The following is a 19,502-nucleotide window of genomic DNA, read 5'->3' as shown; positions in this document are numbered from 1 at the left end:
TGCATGAATTGTTGTTCCCATTTCTTTTTTACATCGAAAACATCTATCAGATACTGTTGGGTCCTATTTATTTAACTTTTGAGGTGTAATGTATAGCCTGTGTATCCAGTTATATTTTATAATACGTAACCTCGTATTTATTGTATTTCTCATCGTTCCAGAACATAACTTCTCCCATGTTTCCTTTTTTATCTTTATATTTAAATCTTGTTCCCATTTTTGTTTAGTTTTACCATTTGTTTCCTCATTCTCCTTTTCTTGCAGTTTAATATACATATTTGTTATAAATCTTTTGATTATCATTGTATCTGTAATCACATATTCAAAGTTACTTCCCTCTGGTAAACTCAGACTGCTTCCTAATTTGTCCTTCAAGTAGGATCTCAATTGGTAATATGCCAGCACTGTATCTTGAGTTATATTGTATTTATCTTTCATTTGTTCAAAGGAAAATAATCTATTTCCTGAAAAACAATTTTCTATTCTTTTGATCCCTTTTTTTTCCCATTCTCTAAAGGAAAGGTTATCTATTGTAAAAGGGAGTAACTTATTTTGCGTCAATATTAGTTTTGGTAATTGATAATTTGTTTTATTTCTTTCTACATGAACCTTCTTCCAAATATTGAGTAGATGATATAATACTGGAGAACTTCAATGTTGTACCAATTTTTCATCCCATTTATATAATATGTGTTCAGGTATCTTTTCCCCTATTTTATCTAATTCTAATCTAGTCCAATCTGGCTTTTCCCTTGTTTGATAAAAATCTGATAGGTATCTTAATTGTGCAGCTCTATAATAATTTTTAAAGTTTGGCAGTTGTAAGCCTCCTTGTTTATACCATTCTGTTAATTTATCTAGTGCTATCCTCGGTTTCCCCCCTTTCCATAAAAATTTCCTTATTATTTTCTTTAACTCCTTGAAGAATTTCTCTGTCAAGTGTATTGGCAATGCCTGAAATAGGTATAATATCCTTGGAAAAATGTTCATTTTAATACAGTTTATCCTTCCAATTAGTGTTAGTGGTAAATCTTTCCAATGCTCTAAATCGTCCTGTAATTTTTTCATTAGTGGATAATAATTGAGTTTATATAGTTGGCCGAGATTTTTATTTATTTGTATACCTAGGTATCTTATTGCTTGCATTTGCCATCTGAATGGTGATTCCTTCTTAAATTTTGAGAAATCCGCATTATTCATAGGCATTGCTTCACTTTTATTTACGTTAATCTTGTAACCCGACACTTCTCCATATTCCTTCAATTTCTTATATAATTCTTTTATTGATAGTTCTGGTTCTGTTAAGTATACTATAACATCATCCGCAAATAAACTGATTTTATATTCCCTGTCTTTTATTTTTATCCCTTTTATATTATTTTCTGTTCTTATCAATTCTGCTAGTGATTCTATAGCTAATGCAAACAATAAAGGTGATAGTGGGTATCCCTGCCGTGTTGACCTGCTTAAGTTAAATTGCTTTGATATATATCCATTTACTGTCACTTTTGCCAATGGTCCCTTATATAATGCTTTAATCCAATTAATATACTTCTCTGGTCAACTGAATTTTTGCAATACTTTGAATAAATAATTCCATTCTACTCTGTCAAAGGCCTTCTCTGCATCTAAAGCAACTGCTACTGTTGGCACTTTACTCCCTTCTACTGCATGAATTAAATTAATAAATTTACAAATATTGTCTGTTGTGCGTCTTTTTTTCATAAATCCAGTTTGGTCTAGATTTACCATTTTCGGTACATACTCTGCTAATCTGTTTGCTAATAGTTTAGCTATTATCTTATAATCTGTGTTAAGTAAAGATATTGGTCTATATGACGCTGGTGCGAGTGGATCTTTCCCTTGCTTTAGTATTACTGTAATTATTGCTGTTTTACATGAATCTGGTAAGCTTTGTGTTTTATCAATCTGGTTGATTACTTCCAGGTGGGGAGGAATTAATAAATCTTTAAATGTTTTATAGAATTCTATTGGAAATCCATCCTCTCCTGGTGTTTTATTATTTGGTAATTTTTTTATTATCTCTTGTATTTCTACTATTCCAAATGGTTCTGTTAATTTATTTTGTTCCTCTATTTGTAGTTTTGGTAGTTCAATTTTAGTTAGAAATTCATCTATTTTCCCTTCTTTCCCTTCATTTTCAGTTTGGTATAATTGTTCATAGAATTCTCTAAAGTTTTCCTTGATCTCCTTTGGATTATATGTGATTTGTTTGTCTTTTTTCCTTGATGCCAATACCATTTTCTTAGCTTGTTCTGTCTTAAGCTGCCATGCTAGAATTTTGTGCCTTTTTTCCCCTAGTTCATAATATTTCTGTTTTGTCTTCATTATATTCTTCTCCACCTTATATGTTTGTAGTGTTTCATATTTTATTTTTTTATCTGCCAATTCTCTTTTAGTTGTATCTTCCTTCATTGCTAATTCTTTTTCTATATTTACTATTTCCCTTTCCAACTGCTCTGTTTCCTGATTATAGTCCTTCTTCATCTTGGTTACATAACTTATTATTTGCCCTCTAATGAATGCTTTCATTGCATCCCATAGTATAAACTTATCTTTCACTGATTCCGTGTTTATTTCAAAATACATTTTAATTTGTCTTTCAATTAATTCTCTAAAATCCTGCCTTTTGAGTAACATGGAGTTTAATCTCCATCTATACATTCTTGGAGGGATGTCCTCTAACTTTATTGTCAATATTAAGGGTGAATGGTCCAATAATATTCTAGCTTTATATTCTGTTTTTCTTACTCTATCTTGCATACGAGCTGATAACAAAAATAGGTCTATTCTTGAGTATGTTTTATGTCTAGCCGAGTAATATGAATATTCCTTTGGGTGTTGTTTCCTCCATATATCCAAAAGTTGCATTTCTTCCATCGATTTAATTATAAATTTGGTTACTTTGTTCTTTCTGTTAATTTTTTTCACAGTTTTGTCCATATTTGAATCCAAATTCAGGTTGAAATCCCCTCCTATTAATATGTTCCCTTGCGTATCTGCTATCTTCAAAAAAATATCTTGCATAAACTTTTGATCTTCTTCGTTAGGTGAATATACATTGAGTAGATTCCAAAACTCCGAATATATCTGACATTTTATCATTACATATCTCCCTGCTGGATCTATTATTTCCTCTTCTATTTTAATTGGCACATTTTTACTAATTAATATAGCTACTCCTCTTGCTTTTGAATTATACGACGCTGCTGTTACGTGTCCTACCCAATCTCTCTTTAATTTCTTGTGCTCCAATTCAGTTAAATGTGTTTCTTGCACAAATGCTATATCAATTTTTTCTTTTTTAGTAAATTTAGCAGTTTCTTCCTTTTAATTTGGTTATGTATTCCATTAATATTTAAAGTCATATAGTTCAACGTAGCCATTTTATACTTTGTTTATCTTCCCTTTCCGTTTCTCCATCATTACCTTTCCTTCTTATCCATTTCTGCTTTCTTGTTTTGAACACTTTATAAGACAACATTTCTAAAACATCAAACATTTTCCCTATTCTCCTATTTAAAACTTCTTTAACCCCATTCTCCCCTCCCCCTCCTGAGTTGTCCTTTATCCCTTGTCGGACAACCACATCTCCCCTCTCCATTTGGATTTGTGAATTCACTCGCAAACGTCAGCTGATTTTGCAGTGACCGTAACTCCTCCCCACCCAGCCCCCCCCAGAAAAGATTTCAATTTTCATATGTAACAAAGGTCACTCTTTTAATTCCCTCCTTATTCCCTCTATTCCATTTCCCTCCCTTATTAATTCTTGTCTATACTCTATATATTTTCCTCTAAATACGGATACATTCATGTATGCACACACTATATATATATATATATATATAGATATAGATATATAGATATATATAGATATAGATATATATATATATAGATATATAGATATAGATATATATATCTATAGATATATAGATATATATCTATATATATTTATTTAGATATATAGAAATTTATATATATAAATATATATTTATATATATCTATATATATATAGATATATATAAATGTAGACATATATTTATTTATTTATTTATATATTTATTTAAATACATATACATATTTATTTATATATAAATATTTATTTATATAAATATATATCCATATATATATATATATATACATATATCTATATATATATATATACACACACACACATATTCCCCTTTACACACATACATATAGATTGTGGTCATTTTTACTCTTATTACATGTCTTCATCTCTCTGCTTGTTTTGTAGTTGTTCTGCAAATTTCCTTGCTTCCTCTGGATCCGAGAATAGTCTGTTTTGTTGCCCTGGAATAATTATTTTAAGTACCGCTGGGTACCTTAACATAAATTTATATCCTTTTTTCCATAAGATCGTTTTCGCTGTATTGAACTCCTTCCTCTTCTTCAGGAGTTCAAAATTTATGTCTGGATAGAAAAAAAAATTTTGACCTTTATATTCCAGTGGCTTTTTGTCTTCTCTTACTTTCTTCATTGCTTTCTCCAATATATTTTCTCTTGTTGTATATCTTAAGAATTTTACTAAAATAGATCTTGGTTTTTGCTGCGGTTGTGGTTTTGGGGCTAAAGTTCTATGTGCCCTCTCTATTTCCATTTCTTCCTGTAATTCTGGTCTTCCCAGGACCCTGGGGATCCAATCTTTTATAAATTCTCTCATATTCTTGCCTTCTTCATCTTCCTTAAAGCCCACTATCTTTATATTATTTCTTCTATTATAGTTTTCTATTATATCTATCTTCTGAGCTAACAGCTCCTGTGCCTTTTTAGCTTTATTAGATTCTTCTAATTTCTCTTTTAAGTCTTTTACTTCCATATCTACAAATGTTTCTCGTTTTTCCATATTTTCCACTCTTTTTGCCAATTCTGATATGGCCACTTCCATTTTATTCATTCTTTCTTCTGCATTCTTAATTCTTCTTTTTATCTCATCAAATTCTTGTAATTGCCATTCTTTCACTGATTCCATATATTCTTTAAAAAAGATACATCCATTGTCTTGCCTTTCTCTTCTTCTTCCACTTCTTTCTGTTCTTCTTCTTCTTCCTCTGGATTGACCATCTGTTGTTTCCTTGTTTTCTTTTTACCCTCTTCTTTCTTGTTGTCGTTATTGTCTGTGTTCTGCACCTGCTGCTGTGCTGCAGGTATCTCTCTCAGTTGTGGAGATCGACTCCGCAGCTGTTCCCCCCTCCCGTCAGTGTGTTTTTTTTCATGCGCGGTTGCGCACTTTTACTCGGCTCTGTGAGCCATTTTTGTAGTCCCGAGCCCGGGACCTCCACTGACCTGTGGGAGCGTGCCTCTCTCTCCGCGGAGGGCCTCTTCGGACAGGTAAGGCCTTCACCTTCTTCTTCCGACGTCTTTCCTTCTTCTTTTCTTCCCGTTGTTTTTGGTTTTTCTTTCTTTGCTGCCATTTTCTTCACACTTTTACTTTCACTTTGTTTTGGTTTTTAAGTTTGTGCCTTTGCTTTTTCTCTATCTTTTTTTTAAAACTTTTCTGGAGAGGGCTGGAGTTCCCCTACCGGCCACTACTCCATCACATGACCCCCCCCACCAAGAGATTTCTTTAGGCAGTCCTTGTACCTCTTCTTTGGTGCACCTCTGTCACGGTGGCCAGTGGAGAGCTTGCCATATAACACGATCTTGGGAAGGCGATGGTCCTCCATTCTGGAGACGTGACCCACCCAGCGCAGCTGGATCTTCAGCAGCGTGGACTCGATGCTGTCGGCCTCTGCCATCTCGAGTATTTCGATTTTAGGAATGAAGGCGCTCCAATGAATGTTGAGGATGGAGCGGAGACAACGCTGGTGGAAGCGTTCTAGGAGCCGTAGGTGATGCCGGTAGAGGACCCATGATTCGGAGCCGAACAGGAGTGTGGTTATGACAATGGCTCTGTTTACGCTTATCTTTGTGAGGTTTTTCAGTTGGTTGTTTTTCCAGACTCTTTTGTGTAGTCTTCCAAAGGCGCTATTTGCCTTGGCGAGTCTGTTGTGCATCTCGTTGTCGATCCTTGCATCTGATGAAATGGTGCAGCCGAGATAGGTAAACTGGTTGACCGTTTTGAGTTTTGTGTGCCCGATGGAGATGTGGAGGGGCTGGTAGTCATAGTGGGGAGCTGGCTGATGGAGGACCTCCGTTTTCTTCAGGCTGACTTCCAGGCCAAACATTTTGGCAGTTTCCGCAAAACAGGACGTCAAGCGCTGAAGAGCTGGCTCTGAATGGGCAACTAAAGCGGCATCGTCTGCAAAGAATAGTTCACGGACAAGTTTCTCTTGTGTCTTGGTGTGAGCTTGCAGGCGCCTCAGATTGAAGAGACTGCCATCCGTGCGGTACCGGATGTAAACAGCGTCTTCATTGTTGAGGTCTTTCATGGCTTGGTTCAGCATCATGCTGAAGAAGATTGAAAAGAGGGTTGGTGCGAGAACACAGCCTTGCTTCACGCCATTGTTAATGGAGAAGGGTTCAGAAGCTCATTGCTGTATCTGACCCGACCTTGTTGGTTTTCGTGCAGTTGGATAACCATGTTGAGGAACTTTGGGGGGCATCCGATGCGCTCCAGTATTTGCCAAAGCCCTTTCCTGCTCACGGTGTCGAAGGCTTTGGTGAGGTCAACAAAGGTGATGTAGAGTCCTTTGTTTTGTTCTTTGCTCTTTTCTTGGAGCTGTCTGAGGGCAAAGACCATGTCAGTAGTTCCTCTGTTTGCACGAAAGCCGCACTGTGATTCTGGGAGAATATTCTCGGCGACACTAGGTATTATTCTATTTAGGAGAATCCTAGCGAAGATTTTGCCTGCAATGGAGAGCAGCGTGATTCCCCTGTAGTTTGAGCAGTCTGATTTCTCGCCTTTGTTTTTGTACAGGGTGATGATGGTGGCATCACGAAGGTCCTGAGGCAGTTTTACTTGGTCCCAACAAAGCTTGAAAAACTCATACAGTTTGACATGCAGTTTTGCCACCAGCCTTCCGGACCTCTGGGGGGGATTCCATCCATACCTGCTGCTTTGCCACTTTTCAGTTGTTCAATTGCCTTATATGTCTCATCCTGGGTGAGGACCTCATCCAGCTCTAGCCTTAGGGACTGTTGAGGGAGCTGGAGCAGGGCGAAATCTTGGACTGAGCGGTTGGCACTGAAAAGAGATTGGAAGTGTTCTGACCATCGCTTGAGGATGGAGATCTTGTCGCTGAGGAGGACTTTGCCGTCTGAGCTGCGCAGCGGGCTTTGGACTTGGGGTGAGAGGCCGTACACAGCCTTTAGAGCCTCGTAGAAACCCCTGAAGTCGCCAATGTCCGCGCTGAGCTGGGTTCGCTTGGCGAGGCTAGTCCACCACTCATTTTGGATCTCCCAGAGTTTGCGCTGAAGATGGCTGCATGCGCGACGGAAGGCTTGTTTCTTCTCTGGACAGGACGGCTTTGTAAGGTGAGCCTGGTGGGGAGCACATCTTGTTTGTCTCTTTCTCGCACCAGGTCGTAGTCCAGGAGGTGCCAGTGTTTGGATCAGGGATGCATCCAGGTAGTCTTCAGGCTGTCCCTCTGCTGAAAAAGGGTGTTTGTAATGACAAGCCGCTATTCTGCGCAGAGCTCCAACAGGAGGCGCCCATTGTCGTTGCACTTGCCGACACCATGCTTGCCCAGGATTCCTGCCCAGGTTTCTGAGTCTTTCCCGACGCGAGCGTTGAAGTCGCCAAGGATGACAATCTTGTCGGCTGTAGGGGTGCGTTGAATGAGGTTGCGCAGGTCAGTGTAGAACTTGTCCTTTTCTGCTGGTTCCGCCTGGAGGGTTGGAGCATAGACACTGATGAGGGTGATGCGACGCTTGTTTTGAAGGGGGAGTCGCATGGACATGATCCGGTCCGAGTGGCCTGTCGGGAGGTTTTCGAGTTTGGAGGCAATGGAGTTCTTGACCATGAAGCCTCCACCAGATAGTGGTTTGTTTTATGCATCTCCTAAAAGAAAGTTGCAAAAACAGAAAAAGCTGGAAGAACTCAGCCAATCAGCCAGCATTTGTGGAGAGAGAAATGTTTAGCATTAAATATTAAACCAGAAACAGTAAAACATGACGAAGGGCTCAAGACCTTTACTCTTTTTATCTTTACCTCCTATGGACACGACAAGACCTGCTGAGTTCCTTCAGAATTTGTTTTTACAACAGTAAAACCTCAATTGATTTCTCTTTTGACAGTTGCAAAGTTCTTCCAGCAATCCTGCCCCGGACGGACTCAGCCTCCAACATCTGCAGTTTCACTTGTTTTTCCATTGGGTTTTTTTTACTGTATGCAAAGGACAGATTTGCAAATCCACATTTTTGTTGATAAAATTGGAAATGATTGCAATATTTTTCACAAATGATAAGAAATTGGTTAAAAGATTTCAAAGGTTAGGAACTTCAGCTACTTCAAACGATGATGCAAGTTAATTTCTTTCTACTGCATGTTTTAGGGAAGTACTTGTCAGGAAATGGGTGCTGAAGATTATGCACTCTTAAAATTGACAGTAGTTGCTACACCTTGGATAGCTTTATAATGGTGCTTAAAAAATTAAACAAGAATTCACCTCTTGTCAATCCCAGAACATTTAAGAAATGCAAACAAAATTTACTTGCAGGTATGGTAGCAATTGGGAATAAAAATGTTGACATTGACCTTTTGTTTTGCAAGGTTTCAGTACAATACCCAATTGTTAACTTTCAGAGTACAAATTTATTACAGTTGCTGTTGGAATATACAGTAGAAGTCCAAAAATCCAGTTTGCTCAGGGACCGAGTCGGTCTGGATTTTCCAGAATCCCTGGCAGTACTTCTAAGATTCAAATTTCATAAGGTATAAAGAAATAATGAACAAGTAAATTTTGAGAGTTTATTCATTAGCAAATACAGCATGCTTCATTTATCAAAATGAGCAGTTCTAAAGAAAAATAAAGTGGCCGCTTGTTGCCACTGTGCAACTGTGGTGCTTATACATAAAAGCACACACAAAATCCCTTTAAATTTTAAAAGTTTGAGAGTTTTCAAAAAGTCTGGATTCTTGAGTGGTCTGGATTTCCAGCATCTAGAATTTTGGATTTCTACTGTGCACAGACACCTGTACTGGACTGTATAATGTGTTGGGAATCTGGCTTAAATGTGTAACTTCCTGTACTAGACTATATAATGTGTTGGGAATCTGGCTTAAATGTGTAACTTCCTGCTACCACCATGATAAATCCCTGCTTCCACTGGCACAATCACACAAAATAACTCACTCCACAGATCCATGAGTAAAGCTGGTACAGTGCAGACTAGGGCAAATAATGTGGCTGCTCAGTGCTAAGATGTGGGGTTCAGAACTCCATCAGCGGCAGTCCAAAGAGTATGGGCATTGGCTGGGGAAAATCAAAGCATATACTCAGTGTACAATAGATCACCCAGACCCTCCCGTCTCTCACATCATCTCCTGTTGGATTGGATGGAGGCTGCTGTCTGCTCCTCTTTGCACAGCTCACCTCTTCTCTCTGGTAATAGCTCAACAACAATCACTTGTAATCGTTTCTTGGAATTTGACTGATATTCACACATGCGGAATTAAAAACACAAATGCAAAAATTACTGTCAGTTAAACTTCCTCTTTCTACAGGTGTGATGTTACAATATTAACATGGAATTACTGATTTGACAGAACACCTCTTTCTTTGGGGGCATAATCACAATGTGAACTATTACTCCAAATATCATGGCATATTGAAGCAACAGTAAAAAATCTTTAACGACATACTAAACTAAAATTATCGATGAAGAACCTCTCACGCTGTGAAATACTTAGTTCACGAGGAGTCAAGGTATCTCAAGAGTAATTATTCCAACTTCTACCCTTATCGAAGTATATACCCACTCATTATTTCACTCTCCGTAAAACATTTAGAAGGTTATTTAAAATTGGAGATATTTATTATTTACTGTCTTACACAAAACTTGACGAACTTAGTCAATTTGACAATATCCCTTTGCTGTTCACCTGAACAAGTAGCTTATAGCCTTGAAAGGAAGGATCCACATTCCACACAGCCCACATAATCTTTTGGAACAGATTTATTGCAAGCCATCATCGACCATAGAATTTGGAGAAGCATTTTTAAGCATTAAGTTTGGAAACTCATTTGGAAATGCAGAAAGTGACTGACACAGCCAAGTCTATCAAAGGCACCGACCTCGCAGCTTAGACATCTACGTGATTGAGTGCCTCAAGAAGGCTGCAAACTTGATAAAAGACCTCCTTCACCCTGGCTATGCTCTCTTCTCACTACCTTAAGACAGAAGGTACTGAAGCCTGAGCTTAGCACCTCTAGGTTCAAACAATTATGCTATTGAACCCCCTGCATTCCTTCACCATTACATTGCTTCAAGCTCACCAAAAATCTGCGTGCACTACTGACTCATAGTAGGTTTTTTTCCCTCTTGTGTGTATTGTGGTTTATGGACCTCAGAAGCTCCAGCAAGCAATACCCCCAGTATCTGGCACCTATGGCAATCGGTAGATGCCAGAAAGTGAATCTGCTGCATGTTGCATGATTGGCAAACTGACCACTGGGGGGAGCCCATTTTAAATGTCCGTATTTTTTACCTACAATAAAACCTCGTTAGAACGCAGCAGTTGGGGGTTCAAGATTTCATTCCACGTTACAGCCAAGTCATGGAACAGATGCATATAGGTCATGATTCCAGAAGCAGGAAAACAGAATACTAGAATACTCTGACTCAAACTCTTTAATAAGACCTTTAAACTCCACATATTAACATGTACATCTTGTAAATGAGACATAAGAATCCATTTTTGAGTTTGTGGACGCATCCTAAAATCAATGCTTGGGCTCCACATACACCTGCATTATAAGCGATTCCGCGGATTAACGAATCGTGTTCTAACGAGGTTTCACTGTATTTATTTTCTGCGATATTTATGCTGGTTGCTTGAATTCCGGATAATGGGGATTTTGCTGTACTTGTGCATGTGACAATAAACATAAACTTGAAACTTGACCTTGACTTTGAATCAGCCCCAGTTTCATTCTGGACTAAATAATGGGTTGATGACTCAAGTCAGACAAATTCCCAAAGGTGCCAGCCCATATCCAGTCTCCTACTGTCTGTCCTCTTGCAAACAGCAGCTGAGCAATGAGGATTCTCCAGTACCCAAATGGACTTCATTATTCCAACTAATTCAAAGAGAGAAAGCATAAAATAGATTCCAGAAATAGAAGTCGAAGCTTGTGAATCTGGGCTATGGGATGTGAAGGATTCCCTCTCAGACAAGCAGTTAGAACTAGTCAACAGCTACATTTTTGGTAACCAATCAGAACACAAAGATTATAAAGCCTACCATCATACAATAGTTTACTAGACAATAGCGGTCTGTTCATTTCCAGCAGCAGGCAAAAAACAGTAACAGCTCATTCAACATACAAGTTACCAGATGAACAAAAATAAACAAGAGCAAGGAGGAAGTCAGGTATGCCAACCTATGCACGTTGAACACCAATTCGAAGGAGGTTTAGAGACAGAAGAATAGAGAAGGATTCATTCTCGAAAAACTGAAACAAGTTTTCTGATGATACTAACAGAGGTTTATCTCATTGACAACAAAGATGAGTCAGCATAGAGAGAAAGTTGGGAGATTCATCAAATGGTGGGCAACCAACAACCTCAGTCTCAACATGGGCAAGATATCTACCAAATGGCGCACAGAGGCCTCAAAACATTGTTAAAGGTTCCTACCTTCCTACAATCTATTTGACCAACATCCATCAGGCAGGTCCTAGAGGACTACCAGAATGGGTAACAGCTCCCTCCCCGCACCCCCCCCCCCCCCCACAGCAATGAAATTCATGACCAATGAGTTTCTTTGAATTATATTTTATTAACTTATTTGTGGCAATATTTTGCTTTCTGTGATGTACGTGATATATGCATTGTAAATGTACCATGGTAAGGAGAAATGCTGTTTTGTTTGGTTGTACGTATGTACAGTCAGATAACAATAGGTAGAACTCAAACTTGATTAGAAAGTTCCTGAAGATGTGGAAAAAAAGAGGCAAGTTTTTTGCAATGCCAAAAACTCCCTTAAAAGGTGTTGATTCTGGAGTGTGGTCAATTAAGAATTTCAAAGACAAGGTTATTTTTTGTTAGACAAGAAAAGTGAGGAGTGTAAAGGTTAGAAGCTTATATTTTTGATTTTTGTTAATTTTATGGCTATCCCTTTAAGGAAGATTGTTGTATGTAGAGTTATCATAGTTACTATGACATCATATGTTATAATATCCTTGCAAACTCCGAGCTTGCTTTCATTCTTTGAAGAACCATGGAGGAGGCGTAAGCTCTCTAAATACTTTTCTTTGAATTCGTTGTCTTATCATCGTTTTATCATCTTATTAGTTTTAATCATTTTGTATATCGTTATGTCTTTAAATGCTTTGTTTATATATCATTATGAAAATCTTGATGTGAAGTTATGCAAAATAGTTATCAATTAATTAAAGGCTACATAAAGCTGCAAATACAAAGTTTGGTTTATTGGAGTGATGATAGAAGCTTACGTTTCTTAGAAAATGACATGTTTTGAAATTGAAAAATACGAGAGATTGGATAGTGTCATCAACAAGGAGTACAGAATTAAACAGGTACAGTATATTCATCAGTATTGAGCTAAACGAATAATGGAACTGGCTCACTGGGCTTAAAAAATCTCCAACTGCTTCAAGCAGAAAGAATATACAAGACATCACAGAAATAAAGCCACGAATCTGGAGGAGGCCACAACAATCTGTAAATGGGGATTTTCTTGCACTTTTCTAGTCTAGAGATGGCCCTAAAATAGTTATCCCACGAAGGAACTTCTCTCAGAGGTAAACAAGAAAATGTGAAGATGAGGGGATGTACGGCAATACACTAAAGTTCTCCACCACTTTTATGTATTACAAGTAACTACTCTCAATAACATTTCACAACATCTGTAGACAAGTCATAACAAAAGGTGAGAAATCTTTCAAGACTGTAAATGTATACAAGTAGAGAGAATCTCATTCAATGTTTGTGCACAATGTACAGCTGAGTCGTCAATTAGAGTGTGTATCAACTCTCTGGAAGGAACAACTATCTCAAGATAAAATTGACATTTTCATTTGTTAAATGGGAACTTAATGTGGCTCTGGAGCCAGTTGTCTTGAATCCCTGATAAAAGGTTGCGCCAAACAGAGAGCATTAAATCTGGATTGAGATTCCAACTGCAGTACTTCAGCACTGAGGTACTGATTAGAGGTTGAATCAAAATACTGCCTACTGCCTCAGGGGTTCACTCAGACTAACCTTGTTAATGAAGGTTGGAGGTGTTCCAAGATTATGAAGGAATTTTCCCAGGTATCCGTAAATGTTTCCATTTGTGGCAAGATCTAAACTAAGAGTTATAAATAATAGGATGGTGTTAATAAATTAAGTGCTACAATAAGTAACTTGTTAGAAGTAGATAAGTACATTTAAGAGGAAGCCAAACAAGAAAAGAGAAACAAAAAAAAATTGAGAATACCTTTTCCAAAGTAATCCAAAAGTCTTAAATTTTTTGCTGCATGCATTTAAATTTTATATTTAAGCACAATGAAATTGCTGTTAATGCCATTTATTCCTACTGTTCCACCTCAGATTCAGTATGTGCACAGGTCCAGTGTAACCACCCAACTTTGATTAATACAACCAGCTACTTTAACAGTAGATAGAAAATGTAAAGGGTAGCACTTCATAATGGAGGTTGGTGGTAGTGTTCCACAAGAGTCAATGCTGGAACACTGCTGCTCACAATTTACATTAATGACTTTGATTCCGAAATGAAGAATAATACCCAAGTCCAGCAAATTATAACAAAATGTAGGAGATGAGTAAGTAATGCTAAGGAAAACACAAACAAATTATAGAACATGAATAAATTGGAAGAATGAGCAAAAACCAACAAATGAGGTTCATCACAGATAAATGCAAGATTGCACATTTTATAGGAACAAAAGTACAGAGCAAAAGGCATCTCAGAATACATATGCACCATGTCCTTCAAAGCCTTAAAGCAAAAAAGCACTGGGGTTTGTGGCTTGAGAGATAGAATTGGAAAGGGGTGTTATACTGAAACTGTATTGAACCTTAGACCACATTGGAATACTGTTTATAGCTCTGGTCTCCATGTTATCAAACGCCTACACCACACTGCCAGGGAATAGCCCTTGAGGGCCAAAGGGCCTGCTCCTGTGCTGCACTGATTTACGATACATGAGGATAAGTTAATTGAGCTCTTTCACAGACTATGATGGTTTTTAAAAATGTAGGCAAGAGACTGCAAATGCTAGAATCTGGAGCAAAGCACAATCTGTTGAAGGAACTCAGCAAAGTTGAGCAGCATCAGTGGGAGAAAAAGAATAAAAAGAATGGTGAACATTTCAGGTCAGAATCCTTCATCAAGCCTGAAACATTAACAATTCTTTCCCCCCCCCCAACCCCCCGCAACCCTGGTGCTGCTCAACCAGTGTTCCTCCAGCAGAGGATATTTTGCTCTGGATATTGGAGCTAAGACTTTAAACTAACCAGTCAGGATGGGTGCAAACAATTGAAAAAGTGTGGATAAAGCTAAAGGGAAGGAGAGCACAAGGACAGGTGACTGAAGACTGCAGAAAATTTTAAAATAAAGGACAGAAAGTTAAGAAAAGGATAAAAATTTAAACTGGGGCAACACAGACAAATGTGAAAAGGGGGCTGAACATGAGACTGAAGGTATTGTACTTGAATGCACACAGTGTTTAAAACAAAGTAGATGATTTTAAAGCACAACTAAAAATTGGCATGTATGACATTTGTGGGCATAACGGAGATGTGGTTGAAGAAGGATTACTGTTGGGAGTTTAACATCCAAGCATATATATCCTACCGAAAAGGCAGGAAGTGGGCAAAAGGGGCGAGGTGCATCTGTTAGTAAATCCTTAACAAGGACAAAGGATCAGAAAAGAATCCTTGTGGGTTAAGTTGAGAAACTGCTGGGCTAAAAGGTCCCTAATTAGAATTACATAAAGGCTTCCAAATGACAGCCAGACATTGGATGCAAATTACAACAGGAGTTATAGAACATACGTAGGAAAGGCATGGGGGACTAAGATGCAGGGAGACTGAGAAAATCAGTTTGGTGCTGCACTCCAGAAGGGGAATTTGTGAAATGGCTACAAGATGCCTTTTCCAGCAGCTCATGGTCGAGCCTGAGGGAAGAGGCAATACTGGATTTGGTGCTAAGCAATGAATTGAACTTGATTAGGGAGCATAAGAAACCCTGATGAGGTCGTGATCATAATACAATAGAATTCTGCAGTTTGACAGGGAGAAGTTAAAGTCAGATGTGTCAGTGTTACAATTGAACAAAGGTAACTATTGTGGCATGAGAGAAGAACTGGGAAGATGGTGGAACTATAATGGTAGGAGTGCCTGTGAATAATTCAGAAAACGTAGGACAGATTCATCCCAAAATAGAAGCAGCATTTGAAGGGGAGGGTCAGGCAAACATGGCTGACAAGGGAAGACAAAGACAGCATAAAAGTGAATAAGATGGCAGTCTTGCAAGTATTAGTGGGGAACTGCAGAAATGGATAGCTTTTAAAAAACCAACAAGACAACTAAATATGCTGGTAAGCTAGCCAGCAAAATAAAAAAGGATGCTAAAAGTATTTTTTTTCCAGAAAGAATAAAAGAGAAGCAAGCCTTCCAAGTTAAAACAGACACCTTGGGATCCATGTCTATAGGACACTCAAATCTTCAACTGAATGGGTTGATAATATTGTTAAGAAAAAGTATGGTATGTTGGTCTTCATTAACTATGGATCAATTTCAAGAGCCATGAGATAATATACAAGACCATTTCTGGTCACCTCATTGCAGGAAAGATGTGAATGCTATAGAGAGGGTGCAGAGGAGATTAACAAGGATGTTGACTGGATTGGATACCATGTATTACGAGGATAGGTGTAGTGAATTTGGTCTTTTCTCCTTGGAAGATGAGGGGTGACCTGACAGATGTGTACAAGTTGATGAGAAGCATGAATTGTGTAGCTAGCCAGAGGCTTCCCCACACCAATGCTCCCACCCCAAAAAAAAAGCTGAAATGGCTAACATGAGGGGGCTTGAGAGTAAATATACAGAGGATGCAAGTATGTTCTGCACACAAAGTGGTGGGTGCCTGGAATGAGATGCCAGCAGTGGTGATGGAAGTAAGGATAATAGATCTTTTAAGAGACTATTTCAGAGGTAAATGCCATGAAGAAAACTGGAGGGTTATGAAGTGGAGAAATTCTGAGCAGTTGTTACAAGTTATTAGGTTAGCACAACACTGTGGGCTGAACTGTGCTGAAGAAATCAATGTTCTCTGTCCATGGAAACACAGGGTGTTACCCACAGTACCTATGGGTGCCCAATGAATCTAAAGGATGACAACAGTGAACAACACAAAAGCTGCAGATGCTGCAATCTTGAGGAAACAATAAGAAGCTGGAGGGATTCAGCAGGTCAGTCCATGGTTTGGGCCTTCATCAGATCCAAACTCAAAAGGGATGATATTGATTATATTAAGGGGTGGGGAAAAGAGAGAGAAGACACTGCTGAGGGGCAAAGAGGTGATAGGATATTAGACAGAAGCTAGGAGAGATGGAGAGACAGATAAAGAGAGATACAGTGAGGGGTGGGGAGAGGTTTGAGAGAAAGGCAAGGACAGGAGTAGGTGAAGAAGAGATTGAAACAGTGGAACAAAGTTTTTTGGGGGAATGAACAAAAATTGGGGGGGGGGGGGGAAGTTCCAACATTGATCATTTCTCTGCATAGGTGCTGCCTGACATGCAGAGGCCCTTCAGCTTCTCAATCATTACGACGACCCTGATAACCTACTCCATTTCAATTAATACTTCATCTGAAACTGTGTTCAATAACACTCATTTCAGGCCTGCAAGTTGCTCTTAATGAAAGGAGGACTCGCCTTCCAACAGAGCCTTTCATCACATCAAGGGGATCTGGTTCCACTCTGGTACTGAAGAAACATGGCAGGGATTGTGCATTTACAAAGTATGACGGGACGGTGCTGGAGCAGTTGAATTCAGAGAAAGACAAAGGAGGAAGAAAGCCAAAGGAAGTAAGGATGTGGTGGAGCCTTAGATATCTCCAGAATACACCGTGAATAGGTTTTCAGTGAACAATTAATAAAGCTGGAAGGACCCAGAGATCAGGCAGCATTCATGGAGCCCTTTTTCAGGGCACATTATTTTCTAAAGTGGGAAAGCTTAAAGGGGTAAAAAACCAAGAAGAAATAGGCCATTGAACGGAATGTGGGAGAAGTGGACAGACTGGTGGTTGGGGGAGGGGGAAAGAAGAGATCACTGGGAGAGTGGAATGTATGTAAAAGAGAAAAGTGAACATTTAAGGAGGAGCAAATAATAGTGAGTAGCATCGCGCAACACTCCAGGGAGGGAAAAAACGTGACGGAACTCAACAGGTCAAGCAGCATCAGCAGGACAAAAAGAATGGTCAATGTTCCAGACTGCAACCTTTTACCGTGACCGACTGATAGCCAGCATGAGGGCAGAGTGGAAGGGGTTGGACAAGGGCAGTTGGGGACTGGTCAACCATGGCATGAGGGATGACGAACATGTAATGTACTGACATGTACCGGACAAATGGAGAGAGAGAAACTAAAAGAAAGAAAGAAATCAGGTCCAGATTCCAGCATCTGCAGCATCTCGTGTCTGCTCACTTCCTGGTTCTCTTCCTGCTTCTGCCCTGCCGGAGGCAGGACACAAATGACGATGCCTTGAGTGACACCATAAGCGTCCAACCGGAATGCAGCACCCCGAAGCATCGCCCCACCTCTTCACCGCCTCCCAGTAACGGCCGCTGACTGGCGGTTGAATTGACGGCAGCGCAGAGGCCCAAAAAGCCTTGGACGAGCGATATGAGCTGCCTGCTCTCAGTAGCTCCCGGAAAGTGATAACGCGGAAGCTACAACGCTCGTCCACTGGCTCTGAAGTTTGCGAATGCAAACAGAAATTAACTCGTTTCGTTATTTGCACGTACCTGTGTGCGAAGAAGTCGCGTCCGCTCACCGTGCACTTAGTCACAAGTGGCCTGCCGTAGCAGAAAGTCGATGTCACCGACAACGAGGTTGATCATGCGCAAAGACAAGCGGGGAAGGACACGTGATACCTGGGCCCCACGTGATCTAGAGCACGTGCTCCTGATATTTCGGTTCTGTGTCAAGAGTTGCAAAGCCATTGATCGCCGGTCATTTGGATTGTGTCTGCAATTCTGCCAATTTAGTTGGTTCGAGATTAATGTAACTAAACAGAGTAGTTTTCAGAACAAGAGTCTTCACAAAATCCAGATAAGGAAACATAATTTTGATGTTTTTGGGCAATAAGATGTCAAACTCAATTAACATCACGATTTGAAAAACAATTTACTATTTTCATATTCAAGACATGGTGACTGATTACCTAGTTAAAAACTATCGCCATGAAACACATCTACTGTGATGAAAAGCTTTAAAAAGTTGGTCATGGCCAGAATTAACTCTTACCTAAATAAAGATATGGACCCACTGCAGCTCCTCTATCATCGCACTTGCTCCACAGCTCTGACAACCTAGGCTACTGCTCAGTTTTCAACACCATCATAACCTCAGTGGTCAACAAGTTCCAAAATCCAGGCTTCTAAACCTGAATCTTCTGGTACACGGACAGTACAACAACGTCTCCTACTCACTTACAATGCACACAGGTGTACAGTTGTACTTGCTCCATACCCATGATTGTGTGGCTAGGCACAATGCAAACGCCATCTACAAATTTGCAATGACACCATAGTCGTCAGCAGAATCACAGACGGCAAGGAAGAAGCATACAGGAGGGAGGTAGATCAGCAAGTTGAGTGGTGTCACAACAGCAACCTTGCACTCAATGTTAGGAAAACCAAGGAGGTAATTGTGGACTTCAAAGGGGGAAATCAGGAAAATTTGAACCAGTCCTCATCGAGAGGACAACAGTAGAGGGTCAAGAACTTCAAATTCTTGGGTGTTAATATCTTTGAAGATCTATCCTGGTGTCTCCAAGTCAACACAACTTCATGAGGAGTTTGAGATTTATTATGTCACCAAAGGCTCTTACAAATTTCTACATGTACCATGGAGAGCATTCTGGCTGGTTGCATCACTGACTGGAATGGAGGTGCCAATGCACAAGTCAGGAAAAAACTAGAGTTGTGAACTCAGCCAGCGTCATCATGGGCATCAGTCTCCACTCCATTGAGGACATCTACATACAGCAGTGTCTTAAGAAAGCAGCTTCTATCCTCAAGGATCCTCTCTACCCAGGCTATGCCCTATTCACTCTGCTACCATTGGGAAGGAGGTACAGGAACCTGAAGACGACCACCCAGCA

The 19,502-nt window shown here is 39.4% G+C and overlaps 1 protein-coding gene across 5 annotated transcripts in view; it reads right to left on the bottom strand.

Annotated features, from left to right (window-relative positions):
• Positions 1 to 18,248, bottom strand: part of znf407 (zinc finger protein 407) — a 589,445-nt gene extending 571,197 nt beyond the window's left edge. For 3 of the 5 annotated variants that reach the window (XR_011352118.1, XM_069920758.1, XM_069920760.1), the window contains exons 1-2: positions 18,142 to 18,248; positions 13,372 to 13,459 (exon numbers count right to left, since the gene is read on the bottom strand). The gene's annotated coding sequence lies outside the window, so the exon portion shown is untranslated. The remainder of the gene's footprint in view (positions 1 to 13,371; positions 13,460 to 18,141) is intronic. The other 2 variants (XM_069920762.1, XM_069920759.1) reach the window with 1 other exon arrangement.
• Between the last annotated feature and the right edge of the window lie 1,254 nt (positions 18,249 to 19,502).

Source organism: Narcine bancroftii, chromosome 2, assembly GCF_036971445.1.
Source record: "Narcine bancroftii isolate sNarBan1 chromosome 2, sNarBan1.hap1, whole genome shotgun sequence".
NCBI lineage: Eukaryota > Metazoa > Chordata > Chondrichthyes > Torpediniformes > Narcinidae > Narcine > Narcine bancroftii.
Note: the sequence above shows the minus strand (reverse complement) of the source record. Positions and strands in the feature narration are given on the sequence as shown.